A 22,204-nucleotide genomic window follows, 5' to 3' on the forward strand; every position below is an offset into this window, starting at 1 on the left:
TCCGACGTCGACCAGTAGAGCGGTACCAGACCGATCAACAGTTTCCCTCCCAGTAAGGTGGGGTAAGGCAGTTTTTTAGCCAAAAGAGTGGGGGATAAAATGGTATAGTGAAATCCTCAATAAACTAATCTGCTTTCAGAAAAAAAGTGTTGCTTACATACTGAAAGCCCATCGTAGTTGTTTCTCTCCGCAGTTGCTTGTCCACACATCGGGAAGTCTCAGGGAACTTTAAAAGTTGAGAAATTTAAGTTACGATCTACATCTGCATTACAACTTACACTGCAACACATCTGTTCCCTGTTCCACTCGCGAATAGCAAGTGGGAAGAATGCCTGCCTGTAAGACTCTGTATTAACTCTAATTTCTCCACTTTTCTCTTTGTGGTCATTTCGCGAGTTGTATGTGGAGGAAAGTAATACGTTGTCCGACTCTTCCCGAAAAGTGATGTCTCGAAATTTCAATAGCACAACGCCTCTTGTCGCGTCTGCTACTGGTGTTTGTTGAACATCTCTATAACGCTCTGGAGCCGACTAAACGATCCCTCCACCAAAAGCACCGCTCTTCGTTGGATTTTCTGTATCTCTTGTATCAGTTCTACGTGGTAAGAGTCCCAAAGTGATGAACAAAACACAATAACGGGTCGAACAATCGCCTTGTAAGTCACTTCATTCATGGTTGAGCTACATTGTTCAAGATTCTTCCTATGAATCGCAGACTGGCGTCTGCTTTTCCTTCTAGTTGCTTTATGTGGTCATTCGAATGAAGGTCGCTCTGGATAGTTGTTCCTATAAATTTTATAGTAGATACTGTTTCCAGCAATTTTTCGTCAATAATAGGCCTTTATTATCAAGACAATTTTCAGTGCTCTGTTAATCCTCATTTCATTTACATTCCGAAGCAGCTTTTCTTGGTTAGATTGTACGTGATACAAATAAATATGAACTCCGTTCCATAAATCAAACAACCTATTAGTATTGATGTCGAATAGTTGCATTAACACTAGCATTCAGGATACAACATAGAAGTCTGACAAGGGACAAGTGTAGCAATTTGGACAAATACTTTTCAAACAAAGAATATTCTTTTGATGAAAGTGCTAGAAAAATATTGCATTATAGCAAAAATGTCACATGTAAGCAATAAATCAAAGATGGTATATATTATGGCACATGCAGTGTAGATCTCTCAATAATGTACACAAATTCTGTATCAAAAATATAATGGCGCACATAGTGCTAGAAACTGGCAAGTAACTCAGTGATATTTCACCTGCGCAGAAAGTACGGACTATAAACTTCATGTCTACTGCATAATTCTATTGAAACTTTTTCAGTATGAATATTGTACACCGTTTGTCTTTTCTAAGAACGCCGTAAAGATGTATACAGTGTACTGTGTAATAGAGTGTTTAGTTTATCTTCTTCGTTATATAAAGAATAAATAACATGCAACGTGTTGAAAATGTTTTTTGTATTGTCCGTTAAACCATCACATACTCGTGCCGCGAGAGATATTCTGTTCCATTTTGCTGGTATTCCCTATTACGTATCTCCTCCCGAGGGAGTATTTAATAATTCGTCCGTCCGTAGAGAGTTCGGATCAGCGGACCACGAATAAAAACTTTTTTTTCTCCTCTTGTTCGGTTTCTACTATTTTTAAACGGAATTACCGCTCTGTAATTGTCATACGAGTGACGTGTAAACGAGTGACGGGTTAAACAGCGCAGGAACCGTGCGACAGAACATGCTACCGCCTGCATGTGTTACAGTGCAGTCTCCAAATTCATTTCAACCGTTTCTCGCTCAGTTATTAGGTATTCAGAATTAAGAGTCGTGAGATAAAATACGTCTAAAAGGTAACAGATGGAGTTAAAGAGCGAGGAAAAGCTTGACTGCCCTCGCGAGGAAAAGCTTTATCGCCCTCGTACACAAATGGCGTTAATACCAAGGAAAGTCTCCTCCTGTTACGTTGGTGCATAATGTACAGTAAAGCAGGTCAAATCTCAACTTAATCTGTTAAATACTTTTCAGCATGCAGTGTTCAAAGTAATCCTCAAACTGCTCAAACAGAACGCAGTAACATAAAAAAAAAAGAAATTCCTGCAGGATTAGCCAAGCAAATCCTAGAAATGGGACCGAAATGATGATGCGAATAACAGACGAAAGGAGAAAATGACGTAATCTCCAAATTTAGTAGTATTATCTCTAAACTGTCGTTGAATACAATGCGATGCTCGTTTCACGGATCAAGAAACGTTTTCAGTCAGAGTAATCGTTATTACTCTCCCTAACTTGGTCTTAGACTTAGCTACCTTGCGCTACTAAGTCGGAGTGATAGTTGTGCAGTATAGTTACGCCTCTTGTTCCTTTTTTGTCAGTTTCCTGGCAGATTTGATGCAGCTCGCCACGGATTCCTCTCCTGTGATAACCTCTTCATCTCAAAGTAGGACTTGCATTATTCGACCTCAGTTATTTGCTGAATATATTCCAATCACTGTCTCCCTCTACAGTTTTTACTCTCTCCAGCACCCTGGAAGTTATACCCTGACGTCTTAATAGATGTCCTATCATCCTGTCCTTTCTTCTTGCTAGCGTTTTCCATATATTCCTTTCTTCCTTTATCATTTCATCTAGTTTTCAACATTCGTCGGTAGCACCACATCTCAAATACTTCGATTCTCTTCTGTTCCGGTTTTCCCTCAGTCCAAGTTTCACTACCATACAATGGAGTGCTTCAGTCGTACATTCTTAAATATTTCTTATTCAAATTAAGGCCTGTGTTCGACAGCAGTAGACTTCTGTTGGCCAGGATGCCCATTTTGCTAGTGCTAGTGTGCTTTTGATGGCCAACAGCCTTGACGCAGTGGTAACACCGGTTCCCGTCAGATTACCGAAGTTAAGCACTGTCGGGCTGGGCTAGCACTTTGATGGGTGACCATCCGGTCTACCGAGCGCTGTTAGCAAGCGGGGGGCACTCAACCCTTGTGAGGCAAACTGAGGAGCTACTTAATTGAAAAGTAGTGGCAGAGGATTCCATTGTAATACAGAAAGTCTAGAGCCCAAATTGTTTACTCAGACCGAGCTTAACGATTTGGTTAGGGATTTGGGCTTAACGAAAGAAAGAGCTGAATTGCTTGGCTCTACATTAAAAGAAAAGAATTTATTGGCAGTTAGAACCAACATATACATGTATAGAAAGAGAGAGCAGCAATTTTCCAAGTTTTTTCAACAAGATTTAGTGTACTGCTCAGACATTCCCAGTCTGATGAATGAGTTTGGTATCGAATACAAAAAGGAAGACTGGAGGTTGTTAATTGATTCATCCAAAACTAGTTCAAAGGATGTTTTATTACACAATGGTAACATGTATGCGTCTATACCTGTTCGACATTCTGTACATATGAAAGAAATCTATGAAAACCTAGAAATAGTGCGAATAGGCTACTCCGCTCATGGTTAGATGATATGTGGCGATCTAAAAGTAACATGCGTGCTCCTTGGTCAGCAAGGTGGCTTTATCAAATTTTCATGTTTCTTGTGTGTATGGGACAGTAGGGCTATGGGTCAAAACTGGTGCAGAAAGAACTGCCCTTTGAGGGAGTCTTTAAAACCTGGTTTGAAGAACATTCTACGCAAAAACCTTGAAGATCCAAAAAACGTTCTCCTACCATCTCTACATACAACGTTACGCCTAATGAAACAGTCTGTAAAAGCTTTGCCTAAAGATGGACCATCTTTTAAGTATCTCTAACGAAAGTTTCCACACCTTTCATAAGCTAAACTAAAAGAAGGCGTCTTTGTCGGACCTGACGTTAGAAAACTGATGTTTAATGTTAACTCTGAATCCACAATGACCTTAAATGAGAAAGAAGCATGGGTATCATTCAAGCAAGTCCTTACAGAGACTCAGAATAAGTTTTTAATATAGATACAATGTTAAAGAAGTTTAAAACTTTAGTATGTTTAATGAGCCTGAAAGTTCACTTTTTGAACAGTCACCTTGATTACTTCCCGGACAATATGGGAGATGTTAGTGAGGAGCAAGGAGAGCGTTTTCACCAGGACATTAAAGTGATGGAAAAACGCTACCAAGGTCGCTGGAACACCAACATGATGGGGAAATACTATTGGTCACTTCACTGAGAAGTTCAGCAAGCGGCTCATCGTCGAAAAATCTACACAAAAAGCTTTAGAGAGAAAAGAGAAAGAAAATACAAACCAATTCCAGCTGACAAGTGGAACCTCTATTAACACATATCATTATTTTAAGTAGCTTACTGTAAATACATACCGTGCTTATGTTGTAAAACCGTTTCATTAATTTCCCCGTTTACCATGTAGCATAGGACTTTTATACCACATGATAAAAAGCATATTGCTCGAAAACTATGGGCGATCCATAAAAACTAAGGCTATATTTGGAATCAGCTCATAAAAATCTATAAAGACCAGCTATCAAAGTAAAAAAAAGTTTTTCAAAAACTTTTTCCGTTGGCCTGTGTTATTTATGTAAGCACTGTGGCACTGTAAACTGTTACTAATAAAACAAAGCATTTCGTGAGGAGCCTATGGTCACAAACCCGCAGCCAAAGACCGCTCCCACCGAAATCCTACTACACACTTCCTCTACTTTTTTCTCATTTACTACTATTTCCGACCTTTTTTGCCATAAAATTCCATCAACTTTGTTTTTTGCGTGAAGCACACTTTCTTTGAAGTTGATAAGTTGCACTTTGGAGATTATTCTCATTGTTTGGGCCGTCTGCAAATATCACCGTCAGTATACAGCGTGGATTTTTAGGATTAAAAGTGTAAAGAAGTTCTTTGTTGCACTGAAAGAGACAAGAAAAGACCGAGACGATGGCATCATGGAAAGTGGATCAATGGCAACACAGTATGCAGTAGACAAATCTGAGTGTAATTACAGGGTGGCGCACGAAATGTGTTACCAATTGTTTCTTCCACAATTTACGACGCACATTAGATATCACGCTGGGATCACCATAGCAGTACCAGCAGAGCTTGGAAAAACAAATGAGTTACGAAATGACGTGTAATTCACGATACTGCCGCTAGGAGACTAGTAAGCAGCAATGGCTGACAATGGAAGACTGACGACACCAACGATCGGCGATTGTGTTACTTTTTCATGAAACGAAAAGCCTCGTTGTGACTCAGAGGCGTTTTAGACAACAGTTTAACACACGATGGGTCCCTTGCAAAAAGACCATCCACAGGTTGTACGATAAATTTGTACAGGAAGGAACAGTATTGGAAGAGAAGCGACCTCGGCCTAAGCCTGTTTGTTCGCACGAGAATACTGAAGCGGTACGAATTGCTGTACAGAGAAGTCCCGGGAAATCGTGTAGAAAAGCAGCAGTGCAATTGGGAATATCCAGACGCTCCGTTCAACGCATTCTTAAAAGTGACCTCCATATGTACCCATACAAGATGACCTGTGCACAGAAGCTCACTGAAGAACCCAAGCAGCAGAGACTACCGTTTGTTCAGTGGGTGGAGGATAGGGAAGAAACTCTCAACAACGTTTGGTTTTCAGACGAGGCGCATTTCGATTTAGACGGTGTGGTTAACGAACAAAATGTACGATTTTGGGCCACTGAAAATTCACAAGTGCTTCATGAACGACAACATTATGCTCCGAGGATTACAGCGTGGGCAGCATTTTCCAGTCACGGACATATAGGACACTTTTTCTTTGTAAAAACTGTGAACAGCGAGCGTTATTTGAGCTTGCTTCGCAATAGCTTCATTCCACAGTTTCTTGCTACTGCCTTGCTCTTCAACACGCAGTGTTTCATGCAAGATGGAGCAAGGCCACATACTGCAAACACTGTGTTGGAGTTTTTACACGAGCATTTCGACATGCGGATCATTTCACTCAGGTTTCCAGGTCGCTTCAATAACGGACAAAATTGGCCCCCCAATAGTTCAGACCTCAATCCATGTGAATTTTTTCTTTGGGGTTACCTAAAGGAAAAATTTTTCCCGAAACGTTCGCGTGATTTAATGGAGCTCACAAGACTTATTCTTCAAGCTTGTAGTGAAATTACGGAAGACATGTGCCGTAGGCTAACCACTAACTTCAGTATTCTTTTGAAGGAAGTTGCGAAACGAAATGGTGGACATATTGATCATATGAACAAATCTCCATGGACGGCTCTTCATTGTAGTATATGTTCCTTTCAGATTGTATTGACAATAAAGTTTATATTCAAAAACAAAATGGTAACACATTTCGTGCGCCACTCTGTACGAGTAAAAATGGCAAAAGTCTTGTTATTCGGTAGTAGAAATAAAGCGACCGATGGGGATGTTACTAATAACCTGAGGGAGCGCGTGCTCTCCTAATTCAGCATTCAGGTTTCTTTCGTGAGTCCGTTTACCTACGTCTCTGGTGAAGACATCGTCACATATATCGTAAGTGCATGTAGCGCGGACATTCTTACGCGACTACTCCCTGAAATGTTACGTGCCCGTACGGCGTGGTACTCCGCGGTACGAACCGATACACACGTCTCCCGAACTACTACATCGTCGGTAGGCGTTAATCACGACCGTCACGCCGAATATGTCGGGACTTGTCAGTTGATTGGAGGGAGCGGCGGATTGGCAGGAAGAGCGGCCAGGGGTTGCCGGTGGGACGGTGGCGGGAATATCCGTACCGTGGTATGTAACTGTCGGGAGCTCAAGAGGTGTCCCTTAATTAATTGACACTCGATCGCTCTCCGGCCTCGCTAATTAACGATCTGTTTGCCTGAGGAAGGGGGGGGGGGGAGGGTGTAAGGGAGGGTCTGGTCCATCCGGTCACTGTGCAGCGGTAAAGGGGGTGTCAGGGTGTAAGGGGGCGGTTCCACAGTCCACAGGGATGGAGGCGGGGGGTGGGGGGGGGGGGGAGTGGTTGCTCATTTCGAACGCCGGCCAAACACGATCGGATGGTGGTGCCTCCACACGCGGCCCGTAATTGCGGGCTCGTGCACACATGCTCACGCACACACGAGCACACCCACGTACGCCACGGACGCCAGCACGTGTGGGACGTGGACGGCGTTGTCCGCAAGTCTGCGAGCCTGCCCGTGGAGTAGGCGGAGGCGGGAACTGTGGACAGCGACCAACTTCCTCTGTCTTCCAGAGCATCTGCGTTTACGGCGACTCACACAGAGATAATGCGTCGTTGGCTTTGTTTTCAGAATGAAGCTTACTAATTATTTGCCGCTTACATTTGTCAAGGGGTATCATCAGACGAGATTAAACCTAAACTGCGCAAAGAGGAAGTCAATATGGAAATTTCATATGCTCTTCTGAACACCTTGAAGAATGGGACTGTACTGTACATCCCAGTTACGTTCTGCCACTCACAAATCGGAAAACCCAGGGCAGTTGGGACTGCTAACTTTAAAGAGAGATGATGTTTGACTGGACTTCACGTCACTAGCACCCATGCAGATATTATCTATTTTTCTCCCAATAACGCTTGGCTGTATGAAAACGCGCAATTATGAGTGCATAAACACCCCCCCCCCCCACACACACACACACACAAGCACACATGTATACAGCGTGGTTCATTGATAGTGACCGGGCCAAATATCTCACGAAATAAGCGTCAAACGAAAAAGCTACAAAGAACGAAACTTGTCAATTTTTTATTACATATTCGTGTAGTACATAAAGAAATATGAATGTTTTAGTTGGACCACTTTTTTCGCTTTGTGATAGATGGAGCTGTAATAGTCACAAACATATGGCTCACAATTTTAGACGCACAGTTGGTAACAGGTAGGTTTTCTAAATTAAAATAGAGAGCGTAGGTACGTTTTAACATTTTATTTCGGTTGTTCCAATGTGATACATGTACCTTTGTGAACTTATCACTTCTGAGAACGCATGCTGTTACAGCGTGATTACCTGTAAATACCACATTAATGCAATAAATGCTCAAAATGATGTCCGTCAACTTCAATGCATTTGGCAATACGTGTAACGACATTCCTCTCAACAGCGAGTACTTCGCCTTCCGTAATGTTCGCACATGCATTGACAATGCGCTGACGCATGTTGTCACGCGTTGTTGGTGTATCACGATAGCAAATATCCTTCACGTTTCTCCACAGAAAGAAATCCGGGGACGCCAGATCCGGTGAACGTGTGGGTCATGGTATGGTGCTTGGACGACCAATCCACCTGTCATCAAATATGCTATTCAATACCGCTTCAACCGCACTCGAGCTATGTGCCGGACACCCATCATGTTGGTAGTACATCGCCATTCTCTCATGCAGTGAAACATCTTGTAGTAACATCGGAAGAACATTACGTAGGAAATCAGCAAACATTGCACCATTTAGATTGCCATCGATAAAATGGGGGACAATTATCCTTCCTCCCATAATGCCGCACCATACATTAACCCGCCAAGTTCGCTGATGTTCCACTTGTCGCAGCCATCGTGGATTTTCCGTTGCCCAATAGCGCATATTATGCCAGTTTAGGTTACCTCTGTTGGTGAATGACGCGTCGTCTCTAAATAGAACACGTGCAAGAACTCTGTCATGGGCCCGATGTTGATGTAGCATTCTCGACACCGACGTTTATCAGATTCCCGATTCTCGCGCAATTTGTCTGATACCGATGTGCGCATTAGTCGCGAAAGCAGCTAAAACACATACTTGGGCATCATCATTTGTTGCAGGTCGGGGTTGACGTTCCACATGTGGTTGAACACTTCCTGTTTCCTTAAATAACGTAACTATCCGGCGAACGGTCCGGACACTTGCATGATGTCGTCCAGGACACCGAGCAGCACACATAGCACACGCCCGTTGGGCATTTTGATCACCAATAGCCATACATCAACACGATATAGACCTTTTCCGCAATTGGTAAATGGTTCATTTTAACACGGGTAATCTATCACGAAGCAAATACCGTGATACCACGTACTTATATGTTTGTGACTATTACAGCGCCATCTATCACAAAGCGAAAAAAACGCCCCAACTAAAACATTCATATTTCCTTACGTAGTACACGAATATGTAATAAAAACTGGGGGTTCCTATTTAAAAAAACGCATTTGATATCCGTTTGACCTATGGCAGCGCCATCTAGCGGGCCAACCATAGCGCCCTCTGGTTTGCCCCTTCAAACTAGACGAGTTTCGTTCTTTGTAGTTTTTTCGATTGATGGTTATTTCGTGAGATATTTGGTGCGGTCGCTATCAGTGGACCATCCTATATATATATATATATATATATATATATATATATATATATATATATATATATATATATGTGTGTGTGTGTGTGTGTGTGTGTGTGTGTGTGTGTGTGCACGTTCGCAAAACGCAGAGTAAAGACGTGAAATCTCCTTTTTGTCTTCATTGGTAATTCTAACAAACACAAAGGAATAACACGAGCTATCACGGTAAAACACTTCAAGACATACATTTATATAAGAAATTATGAATTAGGAAAGAGTAAAATGAGGTAAATGACTTGGACCATATCGCCTTCCCAAAAACAGTTTCAGCTACGGCCGAATATGTAAATTGTCGAGGAGAATCGTCACTGAGTGTTCTCCAAGATCTGTTTAAGTTGAAGTTGTAAGACTCAAATCTAAGAGTGTGGTGTCACAAGTGTTCCTCCTAAGTCAAGCAAACTAGCACCTGGATTTAGTGACGAAGCGAACTCCAGCAAGCCGGCCGGAGTGGCCGAGCCGTTCTAGGCGCTACAGTCTGGAACCGCGGGACCGCTACGGTCGCAGGTTCGAATCCTGCCTCTGGCATGGATGTGTGTGATGTCCTTAGGTTAGTTAGGTTTAAGTAGTTCTAAGTTCTAGGGGACTTATGACCTCAGCAGTTGAGTCCCATAGTGCTCAGAGCCATTTGAACTCCAGCACAAATACAAAATAAAGGAAACAACACGTCTGGCACGATAAGAAATTGCATAAAAAGAAAATCGAGACGAAGATCGGAATGAATAGTGTACCAGCGCTGGCTTCATTTGATTTTTAGTGACGAGAGGATGTAATGTAACGATTTCTATTTGATATGTTATGATTGATTACTCTTCCGTCAACCAGAGTGTGGAACAATTTGTAAGACTTGTTAGCGGTGCATAAACCTTACTAACTTTATTACCTGATTCACAAATGCTTATAATGGATGACCGATGCTATGTTACTTTCGCAGCTCCTCGATCTCCCCTTTTTTACTTGCGTCTCACGATATTATTGGTTACCATCTGGCTCACTCTTGATAATCATTTAACATCAGCAATGTCTTAGGTTGCTTGTGTTGTGGCGTAACAAGCTAGCTACGCCACACTGAGAAGTAGCCGGAAGGGCACGCGTCAACTCTCGCCGTCTTGCGTTAAGTCTGAAACAGGATACGTGATGAAAGCTATAAAGAAAAGAACGGAGCTTCTCGTATACTTAACTTTAATTTCTTGTTGTACATTGCTCTTGATAATACAAGTGAGACTCTCTCCGGATATGGTTAACTGCGCCTTGCTAGGTCGTAGCCATGGACTTAGCTGAAGGCTATTCTGTCTCTCGGCAAATGAGAGAAAGGCTTCGTACGTGTAGTCGCTAGCAATGTCGTCCGTACAACTGGGGCGAGTGCTCGTACGTCTCTCTAGACCTGCCGTGTGGTGGCGCTCGGTCTGCGATCACACAGTGGCGACACGCGGATCCGACATGTACTAATGGACCGCGGCCGATTTAAAGCTACCACCTAGCAAGTGTGGTGTCTAGCGGTGACACCACAGCTTGTTAATACGGAACAATGTTTTTGCATGATGTTTGCTATCGATACAGTTCAATGCATATTCAACGTGCACTTACGATATGAACGCACTGAAGATGGTTGTACATCACGCTTTGATTGCGTAATAAAAATGCGGCCTAAGAAGTAAAAGTTTGTGTATAGTTTTCAGACCGTGTTTGTGTGCAGAACAATGGTTTGGAATTTTCGACGTAAGAGAACTGAAACATTTTCACTTTAATAATGAGATACGAGGGTCAGTCAAAAAGTAATGCCTCCTATTTTTTTTCTACGTTTAATTGTCAGGAAATTTAAATGCAATTACATAGGTTGAAAACCACAACATTGAGGATCATTTTGTCATTTTTCAATGTAATCTCCGCCCATCTCTACAGTTTTGGTCCATCTTTGAACAAGGGCATGTATCCCAGCACGGTAAAAATCACAGCTCTGCTTCCTAAGCCATTGACGCACGGATGTTTTGACGGCCTCCTCATCTTCAAAATGAATCCCACGATGAGCTTCTTTTAGTGGCCCGAACAGATGGAAGTCTGATGGTGCCAGGTCAGGGCTGTATGGGGGATGAGGCAAAACTTCCCATCCAATTTTGACAATCTCGTCAGAGGTGTGACGACTGGTGTGTGGTCTTGCATTGTCATGCAAAAGAAGAACATCTGCCATTGATTTTGTTGGGCGAACTCGCTGAAGACGTGCTTTAAGTTTTTTGAGGGTTGTGACGTATTGAACAGAATTTATTGTGCATCCCTGCTCCAAAAAATCAACCAGAATCACACCCTCTGTATCCCAGAAAACTGTTGCCATAACTTTCCCTGCCGATCGCACAGTTTTGAATTTTTTCTTCCTCGGCGAGCTTGTGTGACGCCACTCCATTGACTGCCTCTTTGATTCGGGTTCAAAAAAATGCACCCATGTTTCGTCCCCGGTCACAATTTTTTTCAGAAACACATCTCCCTCCAAACGGAAGCGCTGCAAGTGTTGGGAGGCTATTGTTTTCCTTGCCTCTTTATTCTGATCGGTTAACATTCTTGGAACCCACCGTGCACAAACTTTTGAGTACCCCAATTGTTTAATAATCGTGATCACACTGCCTTTACTAAGAGAAATAATGCGACACACTTCATCTGCAGTCACCCGACGGTCACCACGAATGATGTCATCAACTTGCTGAATGTTGTGTGGAGTCACTGCACTCACCGGCCTGCCGCTCCGCTTTTCGTCAGTCAACGGTGTTTGCCCTTCAGCTTCCTTACAACGACGAACCCATCGTCTAACAGTGCTGACATCCACTGTCACAACACCATACACCTTCTTCAGTCTTTCATGAATGCGTATGGGCGTTTCACCTTCTGCATTCAAGAATTCAATCACACAACGCTGTCGCAAACGAACATCGATGTCGGCCATCTTACAAACTTCTGCTGTGCTGCCACCTGTTGACACAGAAAGTTACTACTGCAGTGGATTGCAGAAGAAGGTTTGAGGAATGGCGCCAAATTCAAATTTTTCACTTAACTTAATTTCTTTAAGTAGAAAAAAAATGGGAGGCATTACTTTTTGACCGACCCTCGTACAATTGCAGTTAAACAGACATTTGCCCATATCATATTTTGAGTGTAGGGCACCACCTCCTCAAGCAATTTTCATCATATTGGGGAATAGGAAGTTAAAAGTACTGTAAACTACAGCAAAAATGTGTCTTAAAATGAACAAGATGTCTGATGATTACGTCGGTTCGAAACCGGGCACAGTGCCATTTATCTAAATAAATAGGATTATAGAAAATTGCTGGTTGCTGTCATCATCTCTGCAAAAACCAACGTACAGATTTTTTAGTTTTAGTGTGTTACGTTAGTACCACTGTCTCGTTGCCTGATAACGTCAGGCTTCACAAAAGTTGCGTAATTAGACATTAACAAGCCTTTTCATGTGGCAGTGATATAAATTATGAACTGTAATTTTATTCGTGCCTCGCAGCTGAGCGAGGGATACGAAATAGAGTGCAATAATGCCCCATACAGAAGTATTGGGCAAAATTTTTGCTAGTACTGATGGTAATTATAAAGGGCGTTAAAAAGTTTTGCATAGTCGTCTCTAATTTTTTTATTTTTTGCAGGAGGATAATGAAATTTTTTGTAAACATACTTGGAACATTTGGCTATAAACTGGTCTATGAAATTATTTTCTTTTCTTTAAAGCTGAGCCATAATGGACCGTGAAGTAAATGTCAGGTTGCGACAACGGTAGGTGATGGAGTTCCTTTTCAAGACCGGCGACGACAAAACCACATTGATTCACAGGAAGTTGCTCCCTGTTTATGGGGAGGACACAGTGGATCGCAGCAGTGTCCAGCTGTGATTGCAGAGGTTTAAACAAGGTGATTTCTCTCTACTGGACAATCCACGACGCGGTAGACCATCGACGGCAGTGAGTGATATGAGTAAGGAGATCACTGATCAAATCATCCAAAATGACAGATGTGTGACGACACGAGAGCTTGCTGAAATGACTCGTTTGCCATTGAGTAGTGTGGTATCACTGGTACAATCACCAGGGTACAGAAAAATCTGTGCACGTCGGGTGTCTGTATTATTGACAAGAGAAATGAAAATGATAGGGAAGAATGTGTGCGAGCGTCTCATGAAGACCTTTACTGAAGAGTGGAAACAGTGTTTTGACGGTGTCATTTCCCAGGATGAAACATGGTTGCTTTTGTCCGAACCTGAGATCAAAACCCAATCAATGGAGTGGCGTCATCCGGGTTCCCCTCGGAAGAAGAAACCAAGACTTTCACGAACAGCAGGCCGAAAGCTGATGGCGTCCTTCTTCTGGGATCAGTGTGGTGTCATTTTTATTGACTTTTTGGAACCTGGTCCGTTTCTGTTTGTCATTGGACAAGCTGCGACGTGCCATCAAGACCCACACACCACAGGTTCAGGGTCAGTTCATCAGACTACACCATGACAATGCCAAATCCCTTCACCCCCCTTCAGCCCTTCGAAACACGCGGTTTGAAATCCAACCCGCAGGAAGAGCTCTGTCGCACTGAGACTCGAGTTCTTATGCCGCCGAGATGGCTTTCCATGGCTGGTATGTTGATTAAGTTTAACTAAGTACTACGGGCTCCAGAAGGGTCGATAAGAGATTATTAGCCAGTCTCAGAAACAGTTGCTAGCTAGTTGCATCGGTACCACGGTACTACCCACACCCCTCGCCGCCGCTGAGCTAACCTGCCACCTTCTGCTGTCGCGTTTCATCATTAGGAAGGGTCTCTCTCACTCGCCCTCAGTTATACGTTTTATTCCTTCAGTCTGTGTTTCCTGAGCACTTTTTTGTGAGGTTTTTCTTGATTGTTCAAACGATGTTGTGACACAGCAGCCACATGTCACTATGTGATGTTTTTATTTGGTCATTTGTGGTTATGGTTGAGGAAAGCACAAGACTAGCTAGCTGTGGAGGAAGGTTTCCGTTTTTCATTGGTGGAAAGCGACGGCAGGAGGTCTGTCACAAAGGCCCTACTCAAGCGTGCCGATCCTCGCAGAAGCATCCGCAGTTAGCCCCTGGCCGCCCATTTACGTTACAAATGCAGTTTTTTCGTTTGAAAGGAATTGCCGACTGGCACCCGAAGAACCACCACGTTTGACGAATTCACCTTCAGTACACATAACTCAGAACAGAAGGAGATGGCACTGAACAGTGAATTTACTTACAAAAGTTTTTCTTAAGAATTTACTTTATTTACTAGCGATCCATCAAGAACATTAACACATTTAATCACACTATGTGAGCGTGGAAGTAGTTGCCAGGGAGTAACTGATGAAATGAAAATGAAATTGCTTTTAACAAATGGGAAGTTTATTCCTAAAAGCTTTTTTTTTTTTTAAGAAACAGATTTAAAATTATAAGCAGAAAGCACCCTCTAAATATCAGGTTACAATTTATTCAGAGGCAGAAAGATACAAATTTTTGAGTGTATGAGCCTTCGGGCTGAGAAACTTGCCGCTCCCTTTTGACACGGCCGTAGTCACGGCCGCTCACAACAACCTCTGAAAGACTACACAGGTACAAATCTGTAACACACCAGATTACCTTCAAGTAAGAGTTTTAACAATTCACACAAGCACACAGGCATGGAAATGGTACAAAACACTAAAATCAAAAGATTAACTTGCCACCGAAGGTGCAACTTGATTTTAACTTCTAAGAAAAGTCTTACGGTGGAAGGGTGACAACTTTATACACTAAAATGACCATTTAAATAAAAGCCCATGAAATGCAATCTTACATAAAAATATACAAGGTTGGCCAAACATGCTCTACAGTACACATATACCGCCTCTCAAGATAAAAACATATTTCAGGAATTTGGCCATTACACTTCAAGCAATAAATACTTTAACACACTCAATCGCCCGCATCTCGTGGTCGTGCGGTAGCATTCTCGCTTCCCACGCCCGGGTTCCCGGGTTCGATTCTCGGCGGGGTCGGGGATTTTCTCTGCCTCGTGATGGCTGGGTGTTGTGTGCTGTTCTTAGGTTAGTTAGGTTTAAGTAGTTCTAATTTCTAGGGGACTTATGACCACAGCAGTTGAGTCCCATAGTGCTTAGAGCAATTATTAACACACTCAATCCGACAAACATGACAGAGGCAGCTATTAACGTATGGCAGATTGATAGGGAGATTAATGAACAACCCGAACCGCAGGTTGCTCTAACCCGCCCCTACTCTACAAGGGAAAAACGGACCACCCAATTCATAAATAACCACCTTCCCGCGGGTGCGCAAACGGAGAAGAATAGTGGGACGACCCTAAAACAAAGCGGCTGGTGTCCTCACCAAGAAAACAAGTAGAATTTAAACAAGAATAAATCAAACTAGATATTACCAATCACTTCTAGTAAACTGCGATTTCTCGAGAAGACCTGGCGCAGCACCCCCAAAACGCTCTCCGCTGCCAGCCGCTACAACGGACGCAGGAAGGCGCGCCGATCTCCCGTCTCACAGCGTCGCAGCTCGCACCGGCCAGACCAATGTCGTGGGTTGACTCCTGTTGCCCTCGTGTCGGTCGCGAAGCCACTACCCTTCGCTATACGGCGTGGCCCACTGGACTCACGTGGCGACCGCACATGCGCCGACGCTCAAGGCGGACAAGTCATCTTGTGAAACTTCCTGGCAGATTAAAACTGTGTGCGCGACCGAGACTGGAACTCGGGAACTTTGCCTGTCGCGGGCAAGTGCTCTACCAACTGAACTGCCGAAGCACGACTCACGCCCGGTCCTCACAGCTTTACTTCTGCCAGTACCTCGCCTCCAACCTTCCAAACTGTACAGAAGCTCTCCTGCAAACCATACAGAACTAGCATTCCTGAAAGAAAGGATACTGCGCAGACATGGCTTAGCCACAGCCTGGGAGATGTTTCCAGAATGAGATTTTCACTCTGCAGCGGAGTGTGCGCTGATATGAAACTTCCTGGAAGATTAAAACTGTGTGCGCGACCGAGACTCGAACTCGGGACCTTTGCCTTTCGCGGGCAAGTGCCCGCACTTGCCCACAGAATACAGTCCAGCTGCCACAACTAAGTTAATGCAGATGTTTGGTTATCGCTGGAATTATCAAGGTTGTCCTGTAAATTGACTGTATCGGTCGCCTAACCTCAACCCGATGGACTTTTTCTTGTAGAGTCATCTGAAGAATGCGTTGTATCAAATCCCAAGTGGAGTCAGCGGAAGACTTACAAGGGGAAGGCCTCAGAACGGCCAAACCGATTCGGCTCAAATTAGACTGATCGCTTCTGTACGGCCCAAAACGAAGGACCCTAACATATTTTTGCTCAACGTGCTCCCGTTTTTGAGAAAATCACCTCTAAAGATGGTGACGAGCAATCGACTCAAAATTGGCGGGGTCGATAGACAATTGTAAATAGAGCATTTTCCGTCGTCAGGTATGGAGTCCACAAAAGCATACTTTTCCAGAAGTCGACCAAGCGGTTCTAGGCGCTTCAGTCTGGAACCGCGCTGCTGCTACGCTCGCAGGTTCGAATCCTGCCTCGGTCATGGGTGTGTGTGATGTCCTTAGGTTAGTTAGGTTTAAGTAGTTCTAAGTCTAGGGGACTGATGACCTCAGATGTTGAGTCTCATAGTGCTTGGAGCCATTTTGAACCAGAAATCGAGGAAAGAAACTTTTACAACTGCGCACGTGGTAAACGCTTTTCACCGAGAGCGCCGATAGCGCAACGGCCGAGGTAACACCGGCACTGTAGCTCAACGTCTCCGGTCAGAGGATTAGTTCCCCTCTATAATAACAATAAAAAAAAGCTGAGTGAATAGATCTACAATGAACTTCAAGGGGTGTCATGGGACGTCCACCCCGAACAAACGCAACGAACTACAACGAACAAAATGAGATTAAAAAAATGTAACTGGCTTGGAAGCGTAGAACCTGGGTTCGAATCTCGACGAAACCTAGCGGATGTTATTCTTCTCGTTCGTATTCTTCCATATCTCAATTGATAGGGATAGGAGCGTTAATAAGGAAAGTAAATCAATAAGGAATGATAAATAGGTAGGCAAATAAATTTCTCCAACCTCTTGGGATAGTAAACAACTGAAATGTTGGAGCTTCTGTAAAGTTTCGAAGGTAGGACACCAGGTACTGGCAGAAGTAAAGCTGTGAGTACCGGGCGTGAGTCGTGCTTCGGTAGCTCAGATGGTAGAGCACTTGCCCGCGAAAGGCAGAGGTCCCGAGTTCGAGTCTCGGTCGGGCACACAGTTTTAATCTTCCAGGAAGTTTCATATCAGCGCACTCTCCGCTGCAGAGTGAAAATCTCATTCTGGAAACATTCCCCAGGCTGTGGCTAAGCCATGTCTCCGCAATATTCTTTCTTTCAGGAGTGCTAGTTCTGCAAGGTTCGCAGGACAGCTTCTGTAAAGTTTGGAAGGTAGGAGACGAGGTACTGGCAGAAGTAAAGCTGTGAGTACCGGGCGTGAGTCGTGCTTCGGTAGCTCAGATGGTAGAGCACTTGCCCGCGAAAGGCAAAGGTCCCGAGTTCGTGTGTCGGTCGGGCACACAGTTTTAATCTGCCAGGAAGTTTCATATCAGCGCACTCTCCGCTGCAGAGTGAAAATCTCATTCTGGAAACGTCCCCCAGGCTGTGGCTAAGCCATATCTCCGCAATATCCTTTCTTTCAGGAGTGCTAATTCTGCAAGGTTCGCAGGAGAGCTTCTGTAAAGTTTGAAATGTAGGAGACGAGGTACTGGCAGAAGTAAAGCTGTGAGTACCGGGCGTGAGTCGTGCTTCGGTAGCTCAGATGGTAGAGCACTTCCCAGCGAAAGGCAAAGGTCCCGACTTCGAGTCTCGGTCGGGCACACAGTTTTAATCTGCCAGGAAGTTTCATATCAGCGCACACTCCGCTGCAGAGTGAAAATCTCATTCTGGAAACATCCCCCAGGCTGTGGCTAAGCCATGTCTGCGCAGTATCCTTTCTTTCAGGAGTGCTAGTTCTGTATGGTTCGCAGGAGAGCTTCTGTAAAGTTTGGAAGGTAGGAGACGAGGTACTGGCAGAAGTAAAGCTGTGAGGACCGGGCGTGAGTCGTGCTTCGGTAGCTCAGATGGTAGAGCACTTGCCCGCGAAAGGCAAAGGTCCCGAGTTCGAGTCTCGGTCGCGCACACAGTTTTAATCTGCCAGGAAGTTTCATATCAGCGCACACTCCGCTGCAGAGTGAAAATCGCATTCTGAAGTCATCTTGTGTCTCAGTGCGCGACCGACCAACCGATCGATCCAACCGCCAATGACCGTTGCCTGAGCAACTCGATCAGACTGGCAGCCTAACGCGCAGACTCACATGCAGGAACTAAGCCCCCGACCTGGGGACCACTCGTTGAGTTCTCTCACTGCGCCACAAATTCGGGCGAGAGACTGACCCCAGACTGGCTCCAGACTCACCCAGACTGACCAACTGGCGAGCTCATAGCGCCCCTTAAATGCACGTGAACAGGCAACCTTTCCCCTTTCCCACCAGAGGGAGACACCAAAGCTGTGATTGCCACAGCGGCGCCACCGCCAGAAACGGAGGGCGACTGCTTCACACTACGCGCTGCGGCGCGCTCTTCAAAACAGCAATTTTTACCACGGCTCAGGCACTGCTAGAGTACCGTGGGAAAACCTGTTGTCTTCCGTCCAAAATCGGGTTATCTGAACATATGAATGTTGTCCGACACCGTGCTTTGGGACGAAGGGCTCAATCGTGGAACCTGGCCTGGCTTAGAGATTCATTAAAATAAAAATATCTACTGAGCAACTGTTTGCCGTTAATGTTCAGAGAACTGATTATTCGGCATTCTAGCACGCATTCAGCGAGCCAAAATTGCCAAATCTGTGCAGGATTCTCCTGTATTCTGAAGAAGAAAGAGAAATTCTCGCTGGTCTTTTGGCAATGTCTGGAGATCCTCCGCTCCAGATTCAATTTTTCGAGAGGTAGAGAGGATGAGACGAGGAGTCGATTTCGGGACCTGCCGTGGAGAGGACGCCTGGACCTGTCCTGACGTCGTTGGCAGTTATCCTCTGCCACCATATCAGTCATTTTGCACTTGTGCGTCGGTGACCATTTTCCTTGAGTTCTAAGTAAGTTTCACATATCGCAATTAGCGCTGTCCGTTATCTGATCAGCTCACAATTTGCAGGATTTGCGGCGGAACTTGGGTTGATTGATTAGTTGTCTCATGTCGTGAATCTTGGATTACTTTGCAATTGGGAGCTGTGCATATTACGAACGTTTGCTGCGCTTCTCAAGCAATCATCCAGTTAGATCTGACGTATCGTCCAATGTCTTACGGGTACAATAAAATACAAATAAGCTTCTAGTGACCTACAGTTGGCCGCTAATGTTCAGAAAACTGATTATACTGATGGTAGTAGCTGCTTAATGCCAGCGGCCTCGCCGCAGTGGTAACATCGGTACCGGTCAGATCACCAAAGTTAAGCGCTGTCGTGCTGAACTAGTAGTTGGATGGGCGACCATCCGGTCTGCCGAGCACTCTTGGCAAGCGGGGTGCGTTCAGCCCTTATGACGCAAACTGAGGAGCTACTTGAATGAGAAGTAGCGGCTCCGGTCTCGGAAACTGACATACGGCCGGGAGAGTGGTGTGCTGACCACATTCCCCTCAATAACCGCACCCTGGAAACAGTAAACGCAGCTAGGTTCTTGCATATTTAATTTTAGTCTCACTGCGACTGTATTCCCTTCGCACTACAGGTGCCCACGCTTCGGATATTTTGATTAATTTGTTTAAATAAATTCAATACGAGCATTGCATTCGCTCGTCTAGCATTTAGATGTTAATAGCAGTGTCCACAATCCGATGTGGTCCCCACTTTTGTGGCAGCCCAGGCGAGTCAGATCGTGCCTTTGAATAATTACTAATCCCCATCGATTTTTCATCTCGACGCATCTCTCGGGCACAGTCTCCAAAAAATGTTCAAATGTGTGCGAAATCTTATGGGACTTTACTGCTAAGGTCATCAGTCCCTAGGCTTACACACAACTTAACCTAAATTATCCTAAGGACAAACACACACACCCATGCCCGAGGGAGGACTCGAACCTCCGCCGGGACCTGCCACACAGTCCATGACTGCAGCGCCCCTGACCGCTCGGCTAATCCCGCGCGGCTGGGCACACTCTCTGATACTAAAAAAGATACAATTTAATTCTATAATTATCAATTGTCCCACTTATTAAACCAAGCGACAAACAAACTCTGTCATTCCACGTTACACAGTCATTTAATGGCCCTGATGGGTCACTACGTAACTGAGATGGCTATAACGCCTCAGTACTGATTATCTGATTGTCAGAGGTGAAAGACAGAGAACTCGTAGGCTCAGCTACTTTTAAACCTGAGAGCATACTTTACGTTATATGCCTGTTAGATGCCTGTTATAATAACAGTACGAGGTGCATTCAACTTCTAAGGCCTCCGATTTTTTTTCTCCGGACTGGAAAGAGATAGAAACATGCGCATTGTTTTAAAATGAGGCCGCGTTGATTGTCAATACGTCCCAGAGATGGCAGCACCATACGGCAGATGGAATTTTACCGCCAGCGGCGAGAATAAGAACTGTTTTAAATACTTAAAATGGCGACGTTTTCCTTATTTGAACAGCGTGCAATCATTCGTTTTCTGAATTTGCGTGGTGTGAAAGCAATTGAAATTCATCGACAGTTGAAGGAGACATGTGGTGATGGAGTTATTGATGTGTCGAAAGTTCGTTCGTGGGTGCGACAGTTTAATGAAGGCAGAACATCGTGTGACAACAAACCGAAACAACCTCGGGCTCGCACAAGCCGGTCTGACCACATGATCGAGAAAGTGGAGAGAATTGTTTTGGGGGATCACCGAATGACTGTTGAACAGATCGCCTCCAGAGTTGGCATTTCTGTGGGTTCTGTGCACACAGTCCTGCATGACGACCTGAAAATGCGAAAAGTGTCATCCAGGTGGGTGCCACGAATGCTGACGGACGACCACAGGGGTGCCCGTGTGGCACGTTGCTAAGCAATGTTGACGCGCAACGACAGCCTGAATGGGACTTTCTTTTCGTCGGTTGTGACAATGGATGAGACGTGGATGCCATTTTTCAATCCAGAAACAAAGCGCCAGTCAGCTCAATGGAAGCACACAGATTCACCGCCACCAAAAAAATTTCGGGGAACCGCCAGTGCTGAAAAAATGATGGTGTCCATGTTCTGGGACAGCGAGGGCGTAATCCTTACCCGTTGCGTTCCAAAGGGCACTACGGTAACAGGTGCATCCTACGAAAATGTTTTGAAGAACAAATTCCTTCCTGCACTGCAACAAAAACGTCCGGGAAGGGCTGCGCGTGTGCTGTTTCACCAAGACAACGCACCCGCACATCGAGCTAACGTTACGCAACAGTTTCTTCGTGATAACAACTTTGAAGTGATTCCTCATGCTCCCTACTCACCTGACCTGGCTCCGAGTGACTTTTGGCTTTTTCCAACAATGAAAGACACTCTCCGTGGCCGCACATTCACCAGCCGTGCTGTTACTGCCTCAGCGATTTTCCAGTGGTCAAAACAGACTCCTAAAGAAGCCTTCGCCGCTGCCATGGAATCATGTCGTCAGCGTTGTGAAAAATGTGTACGTCTGCAGGGCGATTACGTCGAGAAGTAACGCCAGTTTCATCGATTTCGGGTGAGTAGTTAATTAGAAAAAAAATCGGAGGCCTTACAACTTGAATGCACCTCGTACAAAGACCACTAACAGCATTGCTGGCAGAGGGGTGAGAGAAACATACGTGGTATAAACACAGCGCTCATCCATAGCTTGTCTTGTGCTGTTGTGCCGCATCGTGCAGAACTTCGCATGGTCTCAGCAGTGCG

General features: G+C 44.7%; 1 pseudogene; it reads left to right on the plus strand.

Moving 5' to 3' along the window:
• The first annotated feature begins 2,844 nt into the window (after positions 1 to 2,844).
• On the plus strand, positions 2,845 to 2,962 carry LOC126261357 (5S ribosomal RNA; annotated as a pseudogene).
• The last annotated feature ends 19,242 nt before the right edge of the window (positions 2,963 to 22,204 follow it).

This window comes from Schistocerca nitens, chromosome 5, assembly GCF_023898315.1.
Source record: "Schistocerca nitens isolate TAMUIC-IGC-003100 chromosome 5, iqSchNite1.1, whole genome shotgun sequence".
Lineage (NCBI taxonomy): Eukaryota > Metazoa > Arthropoda > Insecta > Orthoptera > Acrididae > Schistocerca > Schistocerca nitens.